This window comes from Triticum urartu, chromosome 2A, assembly GCF_056163025.1.
Source record: "Triticum urartu cultivar PI428250 chromosome 2A, HENAU_Tu73, whole genome shotgun sequence".
In the NCBI taxonomy this organism is placed as follows: domain Eukaryota; kingdom Viridiplantae; phylum Streptophyta; class Magnoliopsida; order Poales; family Poaceae; genus Triticum; species Triticum urartu.
Window position 1 is genome coordinate 35734796 of NC_141874.1, and position 20972 is coordinate 35755767.

A 20972-nucleotide genomic window follows, 5' to 3' on the forward strand; every position below is an offset into this window, starting at 1 on the left:
TCAAGCAGCTACATGATTCCTCAATGCAAAGCTCCTAGCTGTGTTTGTGCACTTATTCTTCCAATATATTCTTAGGATATGCCTAACTACAGTTTTGTCACATGGATTCCTCCTTATTTTATTATCAACTCACTTGAACTCAAAGTGGTCGGACCCTGCGCAAGTGGGAGCTACATGCACCGGGCTGCCCTTTTTTTTGTTAATGCTACTGACTTGAATTGTTTCTGAATGTATTAGGTATCAATTTGTCCATCTTTTACTAAATACAAATAAAATACAAAAATGTTGCAACAAAATGGGTCTGATTCCACAACTAAACATATTTTTTATACCTCATTCGCAACTATATGCTCTAGATAATTACAATTGTGATCTGATTCACAACCTATATACAGGAACCTGCACCATTTTAGTCCATTTTAATCTGTATCCATTTTAGTAAACAACAGAGTTAGGCGAAATGGGAATACAGAGGAAAAATGAAATAGCCCACCTAATGATTTCCCTGTAACCATTTTTTTTGACCTGATCCCCGTAACCATTTTGTTTTGTACAAATGGTAATTTAACCTTCCAGTATCCAGATATTGTGACTTCACTTAGGATAGCAGATCTCAGGCTCCTTAAGCAAGCCCTTGATAGACATGAAGACAACTAAGTTCACATATTTGTGTGCTGAAAAAGATTCGGCCCTCTGCTGTCACTGATTGCGTCCTACATTTTTGTACAGGGACACTGATTGTTTTGCATGGACACTGATTGCTTATTTCTCTTGCAGGGTTACTAAAATGCGGTCTCTACCTTGTGTTGGACAAACTTGAACTCCAGTTCTACCGGAGATTAGTGAAGAAAATGTGAGTGTAAACTTGAAGGTGTCCTTGTCACAATTTTACAGAATGAACCAATCCTTTTCACTTTGCTTTCTTCTGCAGCCATATCATCCAGAGGGAGAAGGAACCATCTAAGGCGCATCAAATCAAGCTAGAGGTCTCTGCAACCATTTTAGTCGAGTAGTAGTTTTGCGAAAGGTGACAGTGGCAAACATTTTATCCTGTTACAAGCACATTATTTGGATGAAATGGCATTTATTGTTGGTGGCTTATTTGTATGCCTAACAAGTTGGGTGCTTGTCTTCAGGGTATGTCATAACCTCAACCTTCAGGTTACTATAAACAAGTTTGGAACGACAAGAATATCAAATTATAACTTTTTACTGTTTTGTTACTATAACTGGAATGGAATGAGCTGTGTACGTTAGCCTGATTCAAATCCTTTTCATCTCCAATGAACGATCTGTGTACAACATTAGCCTTCATTCAAACTCCATGTACTGAATAATTTCACAGCGTGTGCTGCTACAGCCAACGCCCAATAGCACGGCAAACAAAGAAGGCATTAGAACACTTGTCCTTATGTGATGTAAAAATTGCATTTTTATTGTCCAGTACTAGTTGCATGTTCATGTATGTTACAACTTACACCAGGTTTATTGTGCTATGAGAGCTCCATTTTGAGTTTCCGGTCTGTTGCAGGTTTCCCAAAGATGCACTACTTGATGGAGATTTGGATGATCTACAAGCTGCTGATGGTTTGCAAGATCTACTATTAAGTTGGTGGAGTGATAATGTAATGCGCCTTGTTTGTTGAACCTGGAGACATTGGGAAGTTCAGCTCATTTTGGTGGTCGTTTTGGCACATAGGCCACTATATGGCCATTTTGGTTGCGTGACACATTTAGAAACATATACACGTCTCCCTTGGTGGAACTACTTCATTTTGGTTGTGTGGCACATCTATCTAGAAACATGTATGTACTCCTTTTGTGGCACAATCTGCTTATATATGTTCTTATATTCATGGAATGAAGTTTAAGGTTTCCGATGAGGCCTATATGTTACTTTGAAGTGTATGTATAAATTGTGTGAGGTGTCCTGATTGCTTAACATAATGAATGGATATTACATCAGGGATGCCTACAATAGTTTGCTAGTGAAATCGAAGTTTTGGCATCATAACTGCCGGGAAAACATGCATGTGCAGGCAGCTAAACTGCCGGCAATTGTAGTTTCATGGCCTTGACCAATCTGCCGGGAGAAAACAAACTGCCGGCAAATATAAGGGCCAGGGCAGAGAAACTGCCGGGAGAAGTTTATCTGCCGGGACAACTAATCCCCGGCAGCCGTTCTCATGGCGGTTCTATCTGCCGGGAGAAACACTATCCCGGCAGATTGTCTGCCCTTATAAGCTTTTTTTCCCGGCAGTTTTTCTGTCCTTATATCAGTGTTGTGGTGTAGTGCTAGATTAGTACTTACATATATCTTCTTACAAACTTAGATAAGCGATACCGTTAAAAGATATATGAATGAGCTCGTACTGAGAGAAGTAGTAGTAGTAGGCTGCTGTCCTATATGAATGAGCTCAGCTACAAATGTGGCATCACAAACCATCCATCCATCCATCATAATACTAAAAATCAGGGAGTAAACAAAGCCTATCACTTATGCATCAAGAGAGGGCTACCAAATCAAACATATGAAACAAGAGGAGCTTTCCATGACATTGCTTTAACAAGAGTGCTAAGCTAAGAACAAAAATCTGCACTATACATGACATTATCACATCGCTCGTGATTTGGGGGCAGCAATGGTATTAGTAATGGACTGTTGATGTATGTGCTACAATACAAGAAAGAGCTGGGTTGGATTTTAGTACCTTGTGTTGATGGAGCATGCACTTGATTGAATCATGGTCTTCGTTCTGCTGTTGTACCATGGAACCCTTGTGCTGCACAAGAAGGTCAACCGGTTGATGAGCTGAAACCGAAATCAATGGTTGCTGCTGCATAAGAGCCTAGAGGCTTAGCAATGAAAAAGACAAGTTTGTGTCTTAGAAAAGAAATATGTGATGTGTTTTCAATCAAGATCAAGATAAATGAATTTAATCAGTGTTAGTAAACACACACAACTCAAGCAATAGTTATGTGGAAAAAATAGATTAAGGTTGAACCTTGTTGCCAGAAGAGGCAGGCACATGCACGCAAATAGATTTTCCACCTTTCCACACCTTCTGTCGTAAGAGCTTTTCTCGTGTCCAAACATGACCCCGTGTACATCTTTGTACACAGCCTCGATCCCAAAGGCACATAGGTCCGTGGGCTCGTGCCAGCCATTTTGGGACCCTCTCATGGTTCTCAACAAATCCACCAGGGCCATGAAGGCATGTTAAGTTCTTTTTTCTCTTCTTGCAGGAATGCTTATGACTCCAGGACTATCTTCTAACAGATAATTTCCAGTCAAATTGTTTTAAGACACTGCTGGAACTTTGAACTTCCACCAATTCCTTATATTTCCATGTTTGATAATAATGAATTGCATAGTACAGAATTGTAGGTATGTACTTATAAACCTTAAGAGCCTAACTGGGATGCAAATTCTACAGAAATAGACATAAGAAAAATGTGGAGTTGGGATGTCATAGGTTGTTGACCAAACAAAAACACATGAATGTGTCAGAATGACCTTTCAAAGTAGTACTTGCGAATTTTGCAGGAGTTTGAATAGAGATGTCTACAGTACGGATGATTTTTCCATGAGGACAAGCTCATGTCAGAATTTCCTACAATGTAAAAGAGCCTAACTATTTCCATCTGCACAACAACTGCAGCTATTTGTTAATAAAGTTTTTACAAACTCAACATATTAAATATGAAGATATCTATAAGAAGAGTTGACACTTGAATAGTCCAATAAAACTACTATTGCTCTATCTATAGGCTTTTTCCTTGTAGTGCCCTTTCATAGTGAACAACAACATTATAATGAACTCTGCAAATCTGTCAAAGAAAGGTGTCTCTGTGAATAAGTGAAGCAAGAACTAGCATGACTAATACCTGCCCATCCAATATGATGCAAAGGCCATCTACGGGTTCACCTTCACGAGCAATATAATCCCCAGGTTCTACAAAATGCCAGCATGAAAAAAAAAATGCAAAAATCAACTTTGATCCCAGACCACACAATCAGTGAATACAAAATCACCACCATTCCAGATAAGGGCACACACCGAAGAGTCAAGGGCTAAACATCATATAGTTAATGAGTACGCACTTAAGTGCAGCGCCAGTACAGACTACAGACTAGTAAATCGGTCGTGGTCAGTGAGCTGCACACAGAATCATGTGCGCGATATGAAGTACAGTGAACTATAAATCATGACTGACACAGAGAGCATCCTCAGTAATTCAGTAAGCTAACAATAGAGAGTACTCTGAGCTGACGCAAGCCAGATTTAGGCTGCGCTCGCCTGAAGTAGGCAAACACGGCGGGCCGACTACAGCGCTCGGACGGGGGACGACGCGACTCACCGTAGTGCTTGACCTGGACGGTCTCGGCAATCCTATGGATGGAAGAGCCGGGGAGGCACTGCAGGAGGAGCCCAGGAACTCCGTCACTGCACATCAACGGGAATCGTCCCCAGAATTAGCCACAGTCGCTTCCAAATCCGGTAGGCTCGTTGTCGCCTTACCTTCTTCCCGGTCCATCGGCGTCGGCGTTGGTTGGGCGGGAGGGGAGCAGCAGCGCAGCACCGGGGCGGGGCGAAAGACTAAACCTGAGCCTCCCACGCTGCAGGGAGTCGCCGCCGGCGTGGAGGAGGAAGGAGGCCGAGCTGGAAGCGGAGAGGGCGAGGGAGAGAGGGCCGCCTCCCACCCCTACCGGTGCGGCGAACGCACATGATTCTGGTTCCGGTGAATGCTCCGCTTCCGGCCGAAGCTCGCTGGAACCGGTTGGTGTGGGTGGTGGCGGCGGAGAAGGGGTGGGGGTGAGGTTCGCCAGAGAGTTTTTTCTAGGGATTCACAATAGTTTGGTCAGGTGGGAGTGGATCGGGGGAATGGATAGGGGCCCATAAGTTTACACACAGAAAAAATAGCAATAGCATGTTTTGCCCACCAGGCGCTACAGATATGTTTTTACCAGTAGCCTTGGGTTCAGCACCCACGCTGCTACTATGTCTTAACCTGGGGATGTGGTGTGGCACATTTACTACTAGCGCTGCCCAAAACAACACATGCTACTGCTAATTAATACCAGCAGCGCGTTTTATACCAAGCGCTATTGGTACTTACCAGTAGCGTGGGGTCCCAAACATGCGCTACTGGTAAAGTTCTACGTATAAGCATTTTCCTAGTAGTGTCCTGCGGCGCTATGTTCCACCCCAGCTCAGCTGCTCCAACGATGGAAGGGTTCACCACAGCAAGGATCCGCTCTTCAGACTGTCTTTCGCCGCCTCAGATCTTCTTCCCCGCCGCCGGCAGCCATGACAACTGCATTACCATCATCAACTGAGCACATGACCTTAAGGACTACACGGGTCCGCAAGAGAGGTCGCACTCTTCCGTGTCTTCTTACGTTATGCGTCGCTTAATATGATGGCATGCTACATTATCGTCGTGTTCACCTATTAGACTGCGAGTCAGGTCCAAACTAATGCTGAAACTTGAGTTTTTAAATGGTTGTGGGGTACATATTGGGGCAACAATTAGTACTATCTGTCTACTATCTGGTTAATCTTCGGTGTCTACTATGAGTTTCATGTTGGGTGCAAACAAACATTAAAGGATCCATTATCTGTATTTTTTAAATAAAGCTATTATCTGCCTGCTATCATTGGTTTTGGGTCTATCCACAGTTTGTTACCATCACTCTGGATTTGTGCATGCACTCCTTACATAATCTCACTATATTTGATTCCTATGCATGCCAGTTATTGTACACAATGGAACTGATCATGTAGAGCAAAAGAGACGAGCCTTGCGTGTCAATAAAATCTCATGCAGACATCGTTCCATGGTGGGCGCAAAGGCAGCCCCCCTCCACCCATTTTGGATCGTAATCAAGAGGAAGATAACTGTTCTGAGGGGGATTCAGAAGGAGAAGACCACTCCTATTTACCCCATGAGGTCTTCGCTCTAACTTGGCATGCTGATGTTGGTAATATCATGCATATGGTGCCTTGCATTGCTTACTGTATACATTAAAGATGTCATCTTCTTAGTTTAGACATGCTTTGTGTCAATGCCATCTGTTTATTTTCTTTATCGTATATGTGAATCATGCAATGCCATCTTGTCTAGCCAGGCATCATGTATGTGAATTTTGCAATGCCACCCTGGTTAGCCAGTCATCTTATATGTGAATTATATCATGCCATCATTTTTTATTACATGTTAAATTTGTCAACAATTTTAGTACATTCAATTACTCTTCCTGTGTGTCAGCCATTCGACACGGTCATGGAAAAATCTAGAGTGGAAACAAGGTCTTCAGAGAAGACAATGCTATCTGACGAAGCGCATGTCTTGCTGGTTACCGATAGCTCCTCAGAGGAGGATTCAGAGACAGATGACCAGTCATATTCCCCCCCCCCCCGAGGTGCATGCCCTAACTTGGCAGGGTTATGTTGCTCATATCGTGCATATGGTATCTTGCATTGCTATGTCATTTGCTTAGTTTAGACATGCTTTGTGTGAATGCCACCTGTTTAGTGTCTAATTACCATATATGTGAATTATGCAATGCCATCTTGTTGCAAGACATTATATATGTGAATTATGCAATGTTATGTTGTTGCAAGGCACTATGTATGTGAATTATGCAATGCCATGCTGTTTAGGCAAGCGTCATATATGTGAATTATATCATGCCGTCCTTTTTTTGTATTTCTCATTGCTTTTGTCGAAAATGTTTGTATATTCAACTGCTCCTCCTGTGCATCAGCCATTTGAATTGGTGATGGAGAAATCTGGAGTGAAAACAAGGTCTTCAGAGCAGACAATGCTACCTGCTGAAGCAGATATCTTGCTGGTTACAGATAGCTCTTCAGAGGAGGATTCAGAGGCAGATGACCAGTCCTATTATCGCCCTGAGGTGTATGCTCAAACTTGGCAATGTTATATTACTCATATAATGCATATGTTGTATTGCAATCCTTAGTTTTTACATCATATACACAATATTGAATGTCATCTCCTTGGTTGACACATCATATATGTGATTGCCCTCTGCTCACTTCCTTAGTATATAAATCATATATTTGGATTATTTCATGCCATCATGTTTACATAGACAGCATGTATCTGAATTATGGCATGCCAACCCATTTTCTAAAGACACAATATAGTTATATCATCTCATCCTGTTTACATAGTCATCATATTTGAAATTATGTCATTCTATCCGTGAATTATATCATGCCATCATGTTTCCATCGATGGCATGTTTGTGATTTATGGCATGCCAACCACTTTAATAAACACATCATATAGTTATATCATGTCATCCTATTTACATAGTCATCATATTTTGAAGTATGTCATTCTATCCTATTTAGTTAGCCATCATACATGTGAAATTGTGTCATGCTATCCTGTTTAATTAGCCATCATATATGTGAAATTATGTCCTGCTATTCTGTTTGCTTAGACAACATAAATGTGCATTATTTCATGCCCTGTTTTCTTCCCTACTATCCATTGCACCTGTCTATCTTACAATGTCTATACATTCAATTACTTTTCTTGTTTATCAGCCATTTCAATTGGAGGGAGTGATGGCAGTATCTGTGGGAGTAAAAACACGGTCTTCAGAAAAGATCATGCTACCTGTCGATGCAGATAGAACCACGGGTGTACTTGCCCAAGAACCAGCCCCACCACACATAACCCGCACTCATGCAGATTATACCCCTACCCAGTTGGACAGAGAACCAGCTACACCCCTTCTAACCCTAACCCCAGCAGATAGACACCCAGTTCCCGTTGACACAACACCGTATCCACCATAGAGCACCCAAACACGAGCAGTTAGTAAGGCAACTACAGTGCCCCAATCACGAGGACCACCACTCCAAACCCGAAGTCAACGCTTAAAGCAGAAGAAGACTTGTTCTCAGGTCAGGTTCCGTAGCTATGGTTCATATTACTTTGCTCTTGCATCACTGTATTTACTGATACCAACTAATTTCAAATTTGAAGGATGCAATTGAAACTCCAATGGCGCAAAAGGTATGTTTTAAACCTGTTTCTTCAACGTGTTTGGCTGTTTGCTGTTGTAACCTGCTCTATGTTGATTTCAGTTTCAATTGAATAAACAGTTATGTTCTCATGCCATGCACATTACAAGTGTTGTTATTGATGTGTATTTTCCCACACTTATATTCTGTCTATGCTGCTTTGTCTTAAATAGATATGATTCGAACTGTATCTATCTTGATTTGGCAACATAAACTAGAATGATATAGACCATACAGTGACCATACTACATAGATATATGTTTGTTTCATGCTGTTATCCTGTCCACCTTACTACTGAACTGGTTTACCAAAATGAGTTTCATATACTAGATTGTAAACCTGAGATGTGTTTGTTTGTTTCTCGTTTAGAACGCAGATAAAATATTGGAGAAGAGTACCCTGTTACGCAATGGTAAAGGAAGTAATGCAGATAAGGTTCAAGATAGTGAGACATCCCTGTTGGTCTCCAAGAAAGCTGATAAAAACTATATTTAAGACACTGAGACAACCCCAAAGTCCTGTATTGATGTAGTGTTCGAGTTACTGGCTACCACTGCTGGCACCAGCTCTTCGAACTCGTTGCATGAATCAGTTCGCCTTCTTGAGTCTCAACTTCAAGTTGAAAAACATCGATCAGATGTTATGTGACAGGAAGCCGAAGGACTGAGGACTTAAGCGCCAAACAAGAGAAAGTTAATAAGCTTGCTAAGCATCTTGCCAGCATTATGGGTACCCAGGATATTGTTTCTTGAGCTCTTCTGAAGTGGTTTCAGTTCTGGACTTGTTTTGCTGCGGCATTTATATGCTGTTGTGTTCCCTATATTTGCACTGGTGGCGAACTTTGATGCCCAGTGGATGTAATATGTGTAATAGCCATGATAGCCTAGTGTAAGTTGCTTGCTTATTTATTTCCTTGTTGTCTTGCTTATTTGTTTGCTTGTAGTCAGTGCAGTTCTTTTTCTGCAGTTTGCTAGTGGCTGCAATAACCTATTTTTTAAAACTAGGCCACAATAACCATGGGCTAATATTTACTTTAGTGACACTGGGCCTCCTACGGGCCGTAGAAATAGTGGGCCTTCTACGGGCCGTATAAACAGTGGGCCTTCTATGGGCCGTAGAAATAGTGGGCCTTCTACGGGCTATAGAAACGATGGGCCTTCTACGGGCCGTAGAAACAATGGGCCTTCAACGGGCCGTATCATCAACGGGCTGGCCTTTTCTATGGTAGTAACTTGACCTACGAGGTTCGGTAGTAACTTGGTCAGAAGTTCCATGATCATCATCATTAGCTTCCTCACTTACTAGTGTAGGAATCACTGGAACTGATTTCAGTGATGAACTATTTTCCAATAAGGGAGAAGGTACAATTATCTCGTCAAGTTCTACTTTCCTCCCACTCACATCTTTCGAGAGAAACTCCTTCTCTAGAAAGGATCCATTCTTAGCAACGAATATCTTGCCTTCGGATCTGTGATAGAATGTGTACCCAATAGTCTCCTTTGGGTATCCTATGACGACACATTTCTCTGATTTGGTTTCGAGCTTATCAGGTTGAAGCTTTTTCACATAAGCATCGCAGCCCCAAACTTTAAGAAACGACAACTTGGGTTTCTTGCCAAACCACAGCTCATAAGGTGTCGTCTCGACGGATTTAGATTTTGCCATATTTAGTGTGAATGCGGCTGTCTCTAAAGCGTAACCCCAAAATGATAGCTGTAAATCAGTGAGATACATCATAGATCGTACCATATCTAGTAAAGTACGATTACGACGTTCGTACACACCATTACGCTGTGGTGTTCCAGGTGGCGTGAGTTGCGAAACTATTCCACATTGTTTCAAATGAAGTCCAAACTCATAACTCAAATATTCGCCTACACGATCAGATTGTACAAACTTGATTTTCTTGTTATGATGATTTTCCACTTCACTCTGAAATTCTTTGAACATTTCAAATGTTTCAGACTTATGCTTCATCAAGTAGATATACCCATATCTACTCAAATCATCTGTGAAGGTGAGAAAATAACAATATCCGCTGCGAGCTTCAATTTTCATTGGACCACATACATCAGTATGTATGATTTCAAATAACTCTGTTGCTTGCTCCATTGTTCCAGAGAATGGAGTTTTAGTCATCTTTGGACAGAAGCCGCCTATGATACGTCGACACGTGGCACAGCCCAACAGAGGCCCATTCTTGTGAAAAGGCCAGCCCATTTGACTTGGTCAAAAGGTGGCGGGCCGGCCCATGGAAAGCATGTTAACGGCCTGTTCGCATATAGCCCATTTACAACCCACTAACCCAAGGCCCGTTATGCCCTATTCGAATTAGGCCCAGTAGCGTCATCTGGGCCATCCAATACGATTCCAACCCGTTTTCACTTCTGGCCCATGTATGGCCCATGACGTCTTTCGGCCCAAATAAGGCCCTATGTAACTCTTGGCCTATTAACGGCCCGTGGTGAAACTGGCCCGTAATGAACAGTGTATCACTTTACACCCATTAACGGCCCGTGGTGAAACTGGCCCGTAAAGAACAGTGTATCACTTTATACCCATTAACGGCCCGTTATTCCGTTGGGCCGTTTCCAGCCCACGTTATCTTTCGGCCTTCTCAGAGCCCATTTATTCTGGGGCTATTTTCCAGCATTCTTTTACTTACGGCCCGTTACTGTCATTTCCTGCTTGTGGTCCAAATTCAGCCCATGGTTACAGTCGGCCCGTTTCTGGTCCGTTAATATGTTGGGCCGTTTTCATAGCGTCATCAAATACGGCCTATTAACGATGGCCCGTTATGGTCGGCCCATGAATGGACGATTCCAACTCTAGCCCGTTTACAACCAGAATGCGGGCTGTTTAGCCCATGTTTGGCCATCGATCATACTGCCCGTATAAGGCCCATTGATGATACATCCCGTAGAAGGCCCATTGTTTCTACGGCCCGTAGAAGGCCCACTGTTTCTACGGCCTGTAGGAGGCCCAGTGTCACTACAGTAAATATTAGTCCATGGTTATTGTGTCATAGTTTTAAAAAATAGGTTATTGCAGCCACTAGCAAACCGCGGAAAAAGAACTACAATGACTAGAAGCAAACAAATAAACAAGACAACATGGAAATAAATAAGCAAGCAACTTACACTAGGCTATCATGGCTATCACACATATTACATCCACTCGGCATCAAAGTTCGCCACCAGTGCAAATAAACGCGCCGACAAAAGAATATACTAAACTGAGAGCACTTTAGAAGGCACTAGGCCTGGCCAGGTCCCCCCCCAAACAACTGAAGAAGCTGTGTAGACCTCAGTTGTGTCAACGATAGATGCATCAACACTAGATTTAAGGCATGATGGTGCGCACGGCAGTCCTCTGACATCTTCATTGCATCTTTGACTTCAAGTTGGAGCTGAGCTGAAGCAAGCCTTTCCGCTTCAAGTCGAGACTGAAGAAGTCGAATTGATTGAGGCAGCGACTGCACAAAGGTTGTCTCACACCTGCTGGTGAGTAGCTTCAACTCACTGTCTTCATCAAGACAGGACCTTGGGATCATCTCGCTGTCCTCAAGATGGTTTGGCTCACTATCTTCCCTAAAGTTCTGCCTGGCGTAAGAGATACGAGTCTGAAAGAGAAACAAGGAGACACGTAATAGGTTTCACAATTATATAAGCAAATAAATGGATCTATTCTGCATAAGGAACATGTTTTTACAACTACAATTTGAAACTGGTAGTTGTTGCAAACATCCAATCAGATGTAAACAGCAAAGCAAACAACAGTGGAGGAAATGATGCCTATCCAAATCTATACTAGAACAAAGTTTGAAGGCTTGAGAAGGATGAACTTACATTACATGTTAACACGGACTGGACAAAGCCCATCTCCATGTTGATGGAAGGATAATTCAATAAATTCCCCAAAGAAAATTCTTTATAAGCGTTGCCATTATTCTACATTTTGCAAAGAGTAAATATAGATCAAATAATATTGGAAGAAACAGAGGATAATGAAGCTCAGGTGCAGACTGATGATACATAATCGAATAGCAATTAATTAAGTACAGCGTTACAAGGCAAAAGGGAGAGAGGTACTGACAAGAGCAATGCAGAGCCCATTATTGTTTTGAGATCGTGTGATCCTTTGAGCAAGGAGATTCATTTGAAATTAGTTTTCATACAAGAGAGAAGGTAAGGAACAAGCAGAAATTTAGGAGTTCAAATTTTGAATTGATATCATAGACAGTACCTGACGCTGGGCTCCCAGAAGTTCTAATAGGGGTTTGGCCACTGGACTAGGGGTAAAGTGTGGTACAGTTGGGCCTGTGTTTTCTGTGGCTGCTGGTCTATTTGATTTAACAGGTATCACTACCTTTTCCAAATACCTAGTTTGTACACCTTGGCGACCTGCACTCACCCTCTTCCTTTTGGACACCTATTACGAAAGAACAACATTTGACTGGAAAAACATAGTGTGACGACACATGGAATAGGTACAGAAAATGGATAGGTATGGCATATACTCATATATGATGCTTAAACTAAGCAGATGGTGTAACAAAGTAGAAGTAATGCAAGAGGTCAGAAGCAAAATATGTGCGACCAATACAACTTTGCAAAGTTAGAGCAAGCACCTTGATGGGTGAATAAGATAGGCCATCCTCCACCATGCCAAGATTGTTAGGCAGTGGATCATTCCGCAATATTCCTCTCGTGCGCCCATTCTCATATTCATTTTGATAATGTTCAATATCTGACATGCATGAAAACATAAAAACAAGTGAGATTTTCTTTGTAATGCAGAAGTGATTCTAATCCAATACTGCATCCCTATAAACCCCTTTTTGCTATCTCTGCAATTCTTTTAAAAGATCCCATGCATCCTGTAATTTGTTGTGTGCATTAATATAATGTGGCCTACTACTCAAAATATGAGAGCTCCAGAAGTGATGACACTTCGCAGATGATAACTTCAACATATAGTAAAGAAGAACAAGTCGACCTGACCTAACAGGTTCAAAATATACTAAGGGAGAACAACTCGACCTGACCAGTCGACTGCAAGAGAAGAGTATCATATTAAAGAAGAGCAGAAGAGCAAGCAGATTGAAGATATTACAAGTCTTTTAATACAATGTCGGTTGGCCACCCATGATGAACCAGAGCGCATAGATAAATACTATTCTTTCCGGTCTCTCCATATGTGGCTCACATGTATTTCGAAACTAAAATAGGAACATTTAGCTAACCAATTAAACATCTCTCAGTTTTACTAATATCAGCAATAATATCGGATATGACTTTGTACAACTAAGCTTGTTTAGATCGATGGGTGGAGCAATGCTATTATGACACGAACCACGTAGGCTGATTGTGGTCATCATAAAATGGGGAAAACATAAGCATGATGAGTACAATGTTGACCGTGGCAGTGGGATGGCAGATCTGAAGCTGCAAACCGCGCAAAGGGTAGTTAGCAACCGATGTTTGCTTTGAAATAACAACTAAGATTTGGTATGGACAAGAAAGTACGGTCAACAAGTGACAATGAAATGCAATTATGCTATCTCTCTATATGTCGCGACATGCATTTGGAAACTCAAGTGGGACCTTTAGCTAACCAATTAAATGTGTCGGTTAACTAATATCAGTATCATATCACAATCATATTTGAACAACTAAGCTTTCGAATTCTGAGTGTTGTGTTGTTTAGCTTGAAGGGTGGAGTAATGCTAGTACGACAGAAAGCACCTACGCAGATCATAGTAGAGTAGATAAAAGGGGAAAACCCTAAGCATCAAGAGAAAAATCAAAAAAGTGGAACTAGCTGGACCAGTGGGTGGCGCACATGCTTTTCGAAACGAATATAGGAACATTAGGTGACCAATTAAACGTTCTCTGTTTTAGTGATATGAGCATCATATCAGATTCGTATTTCAACACGTAAGCTTTGGGTTGAGGTCTTGAGGAGCAGTGCTAGCACAACACGAAGCACCTACGATGATGGTAGTGAATATAAAGGGGGAAACCATAAGCTTTACGAGTATAGTGCCCGTGCCATGGCGGATCTGAAGGTGCAAACCGGACAAAGCTACTTCGCAACCAATGTTTGCTTTCAAATAGCCACTATGATTTGGTATGGACAAGAAAAGTACAGTAAACAAATTACGATCTATTTTCCGGGTGAGATCAATAAATTAAGCACATATGGAAGAGTACCACCTCTCTTGCGGCGTCGTGTAGGCCTATGCTGATACATTGAGGGTGCTGCGGGTGCGATGGCTGTTGGCGGCGGGGAAGAAGACTTTAGACGGCAGACGGCCGGGTCGGGGGATATATCCTGTTGCCGTGGACGAGGCGGTCGTAGGAGCGGCAACGACAAGGTGGACGATGGCGCCGATGAAGCGAGAGGAGGCGATGAAAGGATGCTGGTCCAGCGCCATGGATGAGAGACGTCCATCTCCTGCAGTGGACGGCGGGGTAGGGGTAGCGGCTCCGGCTAGGTGGAGGATGGGGTGGCGGACGGAGGAGGCTGGCCGTAGTGCGGAGGTTGTCGTGCCGCCGATGGTGTATGAATGGGGAAATGGAGGAGAGGGGGGATCTCAAACTTTGGGACGCGCTTCTCTGAAATGGGGGAAAGTTATGAACTTATCCCCCGTTTAAAATTTCGGACATCGCGTCCGTTGGGGATAGGACGGTAATCTCGCATCTCCCAAATATTTGCCAGTAACTATTTTGGGCGAGGAGAGGGTGTTTTGCCGCCCACGGTTGGCGCCCATGGTGTATGAACGGGGCTGACAGGTACGGCGGTTGTGTCACGTCTGATGGAAATTACACATCTGCCCCTATTTAAAATATTAGCCTACATCGATTTCGGGCGAGGAGAGGGTGTTTTGCCGCCCACAGTTGGCGCCCACAGTGTATGAACGGGGCTGACAGGTAGGGCTGTTGTGTCACATCTGATGGAAGTTACACATCTGCCCCTATTTAAAATATAAGCCTACATCGATTTCAGACAAGGAGAGTTTGTTTTGCCGCCCACCGTGTATGAATGGGGAAATGGAGGAAGAGACACATGTATTTCGGACGAGCTTGAATCAAATGTGTTTTGCCGCCCACGTTTGGCGCCCACCGTGTCTGAATGGGCTCAGAGGCCGTCGTGTCATGTCTGATTGAAGTTACTAGTCTACCCCTATCGACAGTAGTGTAAATCCTGTCGATAAGGATGTCAAGTGTCAGGGGTAGACAGTAATTTCCATCTCGCAAACACTTGCTTCGAGCAACCCACAAATTATAGTGGGTGTTTAGCCTCTTCGTTCAAAACTTGGGAGAATTAGCATTCACGTTTGCCCTGGGACCTGGCAAACTAAATTCAAATCCAATTTGTATTCGATTAGGAATATCCACAGATAATTATACGTTTTGTTATTTATTTCTTCAAAACCACAACAAAGATTTATTCCACCTTTATATATGATTATGATTTAGAAATGCTGTGATCTTCGAATTCAGTAGGTTGGATACACTCTGAGTCAAACAGTTATTTCATCCAATACAATATGCTCACATGACAAACAGTTCACCTTATGTCAATCATACAAGTTCTGAGGATTACCTCGCCTAATAAATTCAGATCATTGCAACACATGGACAACATAGGGGGTCTTGCAACATAATCCATTCAGAGACATGAGACAACATGCAAGTACAATAATCTAATGAAAATTTCAACTGGTATTTAAAGAAGAACCGGGATTATCTTGGGCTTCAGATAGCAGAAATAACAGGACCTCCTCCGTCTTCAAATGCAACATTCTTACTTCCTCCAATTCTTGGGTTGCTTGCATAATGCGTGCCACTAATTCCGTAATTTCCAGCCTCAAGATAAATATTACCTCATTGATGGCAGCCACACCATCTCTTTCTGCCTCTAGTAGAGCCTCAAGCACTATAATATATGTGCTCAGACTGCTCTCGGCGGTGTTGCCTCTGAACTGCTACCATCTGGTAACATGGATGGCGCATTGCTTCCACAAATAGATTCTGGTGTTGTACATTGTGTCCTACTGTGAACGGCATCCTGAAAGGTTTCCGCTGGACATCAGTAAGAGATAGTTATCGTATGATCCAGGCAGTAAGCTTACATGGTAAATGACGGACGAAATATTGCCGAGCATGGCAAACTATATTTAAATGGTTCAAAGCAGCATTAACCGAAAATAAATTAAAATGGTAAGATGAAACTAGGGATGTGAGTGGCAAATAAAAGAAATCCACCAGTCCCATCTAGTTAGTTTTTGCTACCTCCCTAGTTCATTTTCCTCAAAAAAAAACAAAAACTCTTTTGAACTATCATACCACTAGTGGACTTTAATCGGGATTAAACCAGACCCAGTTGACATCCCTAGTTGAAAGGGAGTGTACAACCGCTATATTTAAGTTGCCAAGGCATCTAAGCAGTTGAAATAATATGAGAAAGCACTTAATAGTGCGGCCTCATATAAAATACGAAGACAGTCTTGTGATGAAGTTGAGAGGAAAAGTTAAGGACTCAAATGAAATAGGCATGCATTTCTTTACGATAGTACAGTAGGCACTGCTGACATATTGGCCAACTCAGGTATAGCGTAACAACAAATAAGCATTCGAATCAAGCAATACAGCAAAGCAGACAACTGAACTATTTGTAATTCGGTAGGATTACACATTGAAGGCACAAGCCAAGAAAGCAGCCCACTCGCATTACATTTCACATGTACTAAAACACACTGGCTTACCATATGTTGCTGTGAAGCCTAGCTGCTGTTGCAATGTTCTTTGAAGATATCGTCAGCATCCCGTGGTTGCAAATCTAGTTGTTGTAGTTTATTCTGCACCATCTATTTAGGTAAAATTAATTTTAATCACATGCACTGGTCCGAATTGATCATCAGTGGTTCATCTAAACTAATGAAAGAAGGGTGTGTGCATACACGACAATACTCCCTCTGATTCTTTTTACTTTGCGTACAACTTTTTCTCAGTTTTCTTGTATTAGTCTGCGCGTTGCCGATTCCTAGCGCTGGTTTACTTTTGTGCCCTGCCCCATTCGCCTCTACCCTAATTAATTGGCAAATTAGTCCAGAAAAATTAAACCAGTGCCCTCCTTGGTATGCGGGTCAAGAGTTATGCGCAGAGTAAATAGAATCGAAGGGAGTATATCTGCTTCCCTCTATTTTTATGCTTCTTCGAGGTGCCAGCCCCAAAAGAACAAATATTTTGCTTGATGGGGTTGGCAGCTCCATAATTAATAGAAGCATCAAATTCGTCATGCAACTTGGGAAGATCAAGAACACACAAACAAGTAATGAACAGAGGCTCGGAGCAGTGATGTAATAGCTAGCATCAGAAAATGTAGGGTAAAATGAACAAAAGCAGTGGAACCACATGCTAGTTTGCTGATGTGTAATTAAGCATAGAGAACATTAAGCAGTCTGATGGAACCAACAGGTGGCATAAGAACAAAACTAAAGCATATTAACTATATGTGCACTGGTATGTAATTTAGCACATGTAACATGTTCACTGTCAGAAGTATGGCCCTATAGGTGCAAGCAGAATAACGCGTCTCATGAAAAACTGAATGATGCCCTGAAGAAATTCAAAGGTGCGGTGCTTATGCTAGGAAAGTGAACGTAGGCGTCGGCCATTGGATAATAGTACCTGATTCTCGGCGGCGTATGGGTATCGTTGTCATACTTGATAGCTAAGGATCGTTGATGGTGCTCGTCTTGCGGTTGAGTTTGGGCCGGTTGTCGCCGTCGCTGAAGCGGCTCCGGTGCTACGGTTGCGGCGCCTGTCGACATACAAGAAAGCTCATCTGTGGTAAGTGAACAGTTGCACGATAAAGAGAAAAACCGAAGCAGTACAAATCGAAATAACCTGATGAGGCTGCGACGTTGGTAAAGCAGGGCCGGTGGAGTTGAATATGGCGTCCATGGAGCAGGTACGATGTAGTGGACGTAGGCTTCGGCGGACACGTTGTACAGTGCTTTCGGTGAGGCGGATCTATTGCGGCGGATGAGGGCTTGAATGAAGGGCCAGCGAAGGGGCGGACGAGGGAGTCAGTGAAGGGCCTACGCTATGGTGGGCGAGGGTGCGGGTTAAGCAGATCCGGTGCGGTGGACCATGATGGCGGTCAAGGAGATCTGGAGCGGTGGACAAGCCAGTCGCTGAAGCGGCTCTGGTGAAGTGGTGAGTTGGCAGTTGGGGGTTCCAAGGTGCGGAAGGTAGATCCGACGGGGTGTGAGGTCCACCTTGCGACGGAGGACTAGATTCGGCGGCTTGCCGTGGTTCGGGGGGTCGGGGAGGGGAAGGGGAGGAGCTCCGGGGAAGAATGTTGGGGGCAAAGAGGGGAAAACAATGGAGTTACCAGAGCAGCCCTATTCCGTTCATGTGGCAGGGGTAAAACAGGAATATCGCAGGGCTATACTTTTGGGCGCGTGGTATTTCGATGTGAGCGGGAAGTTTGAAAGCTTTTGGCGCCTAAAATTATAAGTATTCTGCTCTCGTACGACTGAGTATGATATCATGGTCGACAATTGGTTTGTTTTGCACGCAAAAAAATGTGCAAGTTTTGAAAATCAATGTCTCCAACTCGAAACTTAGATTGTCCATTCAATTCAAATATGGATCATTGAGCTACTACAAGCAAATACCATCATACGGTCCAATTCAAATGAAATTCAAAATGTGTTTATCCTAAATATGATGACAAAAGCAAAAATGTGTATGTATATGAATAAAGTGGATGATTATAAAGTTTGAACATGCCCGTATGTGTATATCTCTAGGTTTGATATATGAATTTGAAATCACGAAATCCCGACTTAAAAAATGTACCTCCGTTTAAATGAATTACAAAAGCTAATGATGGAGTCGAATTCCAAAATTCCAATCTTTGGTTTGTAATTCTGGTACATCAAGGTATATCATGCATGTTCAAAAGTATCGTTATCTCATAGTACAAATTGTGAAACAAATTGATCAACCATGAGTGCACAATATCTCAATTACGCTAAAATCCCTCAAATATAGACACCTCACTCTTTATCTGAAGTCAACGCCCCCCACCACACACACACACACACACACACACACATAGAGAAGTCGTTCTCTCCCCCAAACACCAACACACAAGCACATTAACACCCCTCTCTCTCGTAAAGTCCGGACCCCAACATAGGTTTCTATCACTTTGTCTCTCGGGCATGCACACATCTCTTCCCTCACTCTCTAGGTCTCCCGCTATCTCTCTTACCCAAGCACACACACTATGTAGAGTGTATATTTCCCATACACACAAAACGTCGCCCCCAAATGTCTATCTCCCTAGTTATGTGGTTCTAGCGCACTCACCTCACACACCACCCCCACTGCAAACAAGAACACTTTATCTCCTTGTGCACCACTCTCCTCTTTCTATCTCTCCCACATGCGGACCCGCCCCAGCTCCTTCCCTGTATACATATATGTCGTGACTCTTTGCATACCTCCCTAATGTATAATCGTTCTCAATTTCGCACATTGTTCTCTACACCATCTATTCTAGCTCTCTCATGAAGTCCCTATCACACACACAATGACTCACTTCCCTTGCGTCTCCGTTCATAGGCCAATTTCGGACAACATCAACATTGTCTCCCTATCTATACGCCATTTATGGACACAAACGACCCCTCTCGCCCCCTCTCCTCCTCCTCTCTCTCTCTCTCTCTCTCTCCGGCGCTAGCTCTCTCTTTCTCTCGCTCTGACACCCCTCTCCCCACACACACTCGATGTCTCTTCCAAATAGTCTGCTCCCGCCGCCCGCACCCGTGCTATCTTGCTACTACACATGTCACACCATCCCCCCTTCCCTTATACTAGGTTTACATCATCAGTGGTCTCTCTACTCCACATACACTCTCTCCCTCTCACACACAAACGCGTGCACAAACACATACAGACATGCACAAACACTCATTTACCTGGATCCTCATCTCTCCTCATGTCTGCATGTGTATCTCACACGCTCACTCTCTAATTATGTATATGTATCTCCACATTACACAACACAAAGCCCCATGTACATGTCTCTCTCTATCCTCCACACACATAGACACAAAGAATATGTTATCATTGCCTCAGTCCCTAACATATCACACACGCACTCTCTCTCTCTCTCTCTCTCTCTCTCTCGCAAACACGCTCAACAAGGGTTTCCCCATGAATAACTTACTGTCTATTCATGAACAGTCGTGGCAGTACGCCAAAAACTACCTAGTACTCCTACCGATTAGGTTCGTTTAAACCCACTTATGACAGGGTTGGCCCACATGTCTGTGCTGACGAGGCAGCTTAAACCAACACATTTTGTTTGACCGTTGACACGAGGGACCCACATCTGACCTTCTATCCTGTTATTCCCCCTCAAATCATTATTTGTCCTGAACATTACTTCAAACAGTACTGATGCGTGTTCATCGGTGGAGCCGATGATGAGCGAGTTGGCCGCCGCTCCGCCGGACGGGCCGGACGCCGCGCTGGCCTCTGCACGGGTTGGCAGGCTGGCCCGAGCGTGACTCACGAGCGAGCAAGCCGCCGTGCTGCCTTGCCAATCTAGCTAGCAAACCTTGCAGACAAGCAGCTGGACGGAGCTATCTTGGCTAGCTAGCGGCCGCGAGCGTCGGACGGAGCTGGCATCCGGGCTGCCGCAACATGGGTTCCGCACTGCTGGCGGTTTTGACCTTGCCTTCTACCGGCGGCGGTAGCTGCGTCCCATGGCCGAGGATGACTAGGTGGACGGGCCGGAGGTATGAGGTCACTCGAGGATTTTTGTTGGTAAGAGCATGTACAATGGTTGATAAGGTAGTCTTATCTTAAGTCTGCC

The 20972-nt window shown here is 43.3% G+C and overlaps 1 long non-coding RNA gene across 1 annotated transcript; it reads left to right on the plus strand.

Annotated features, from left to right (window-relative positions):
* Positions 1-609: 609 nt before the first annotated feature.
* On the plus strand, positions 610-1773 carry LOC147983320 (uncharacterized). The gene is made up of 3 exons (XR_015614962.1): positions 610-853; positions 932-986; positions 1532-1773. It is a non-coding gene; the product is annotated as an uncharacterized LOC147983320 (long non-coding RNA).
* The last annotated feature ends 19199 nt before the right edge of the window (positions 1774-20972 follow it).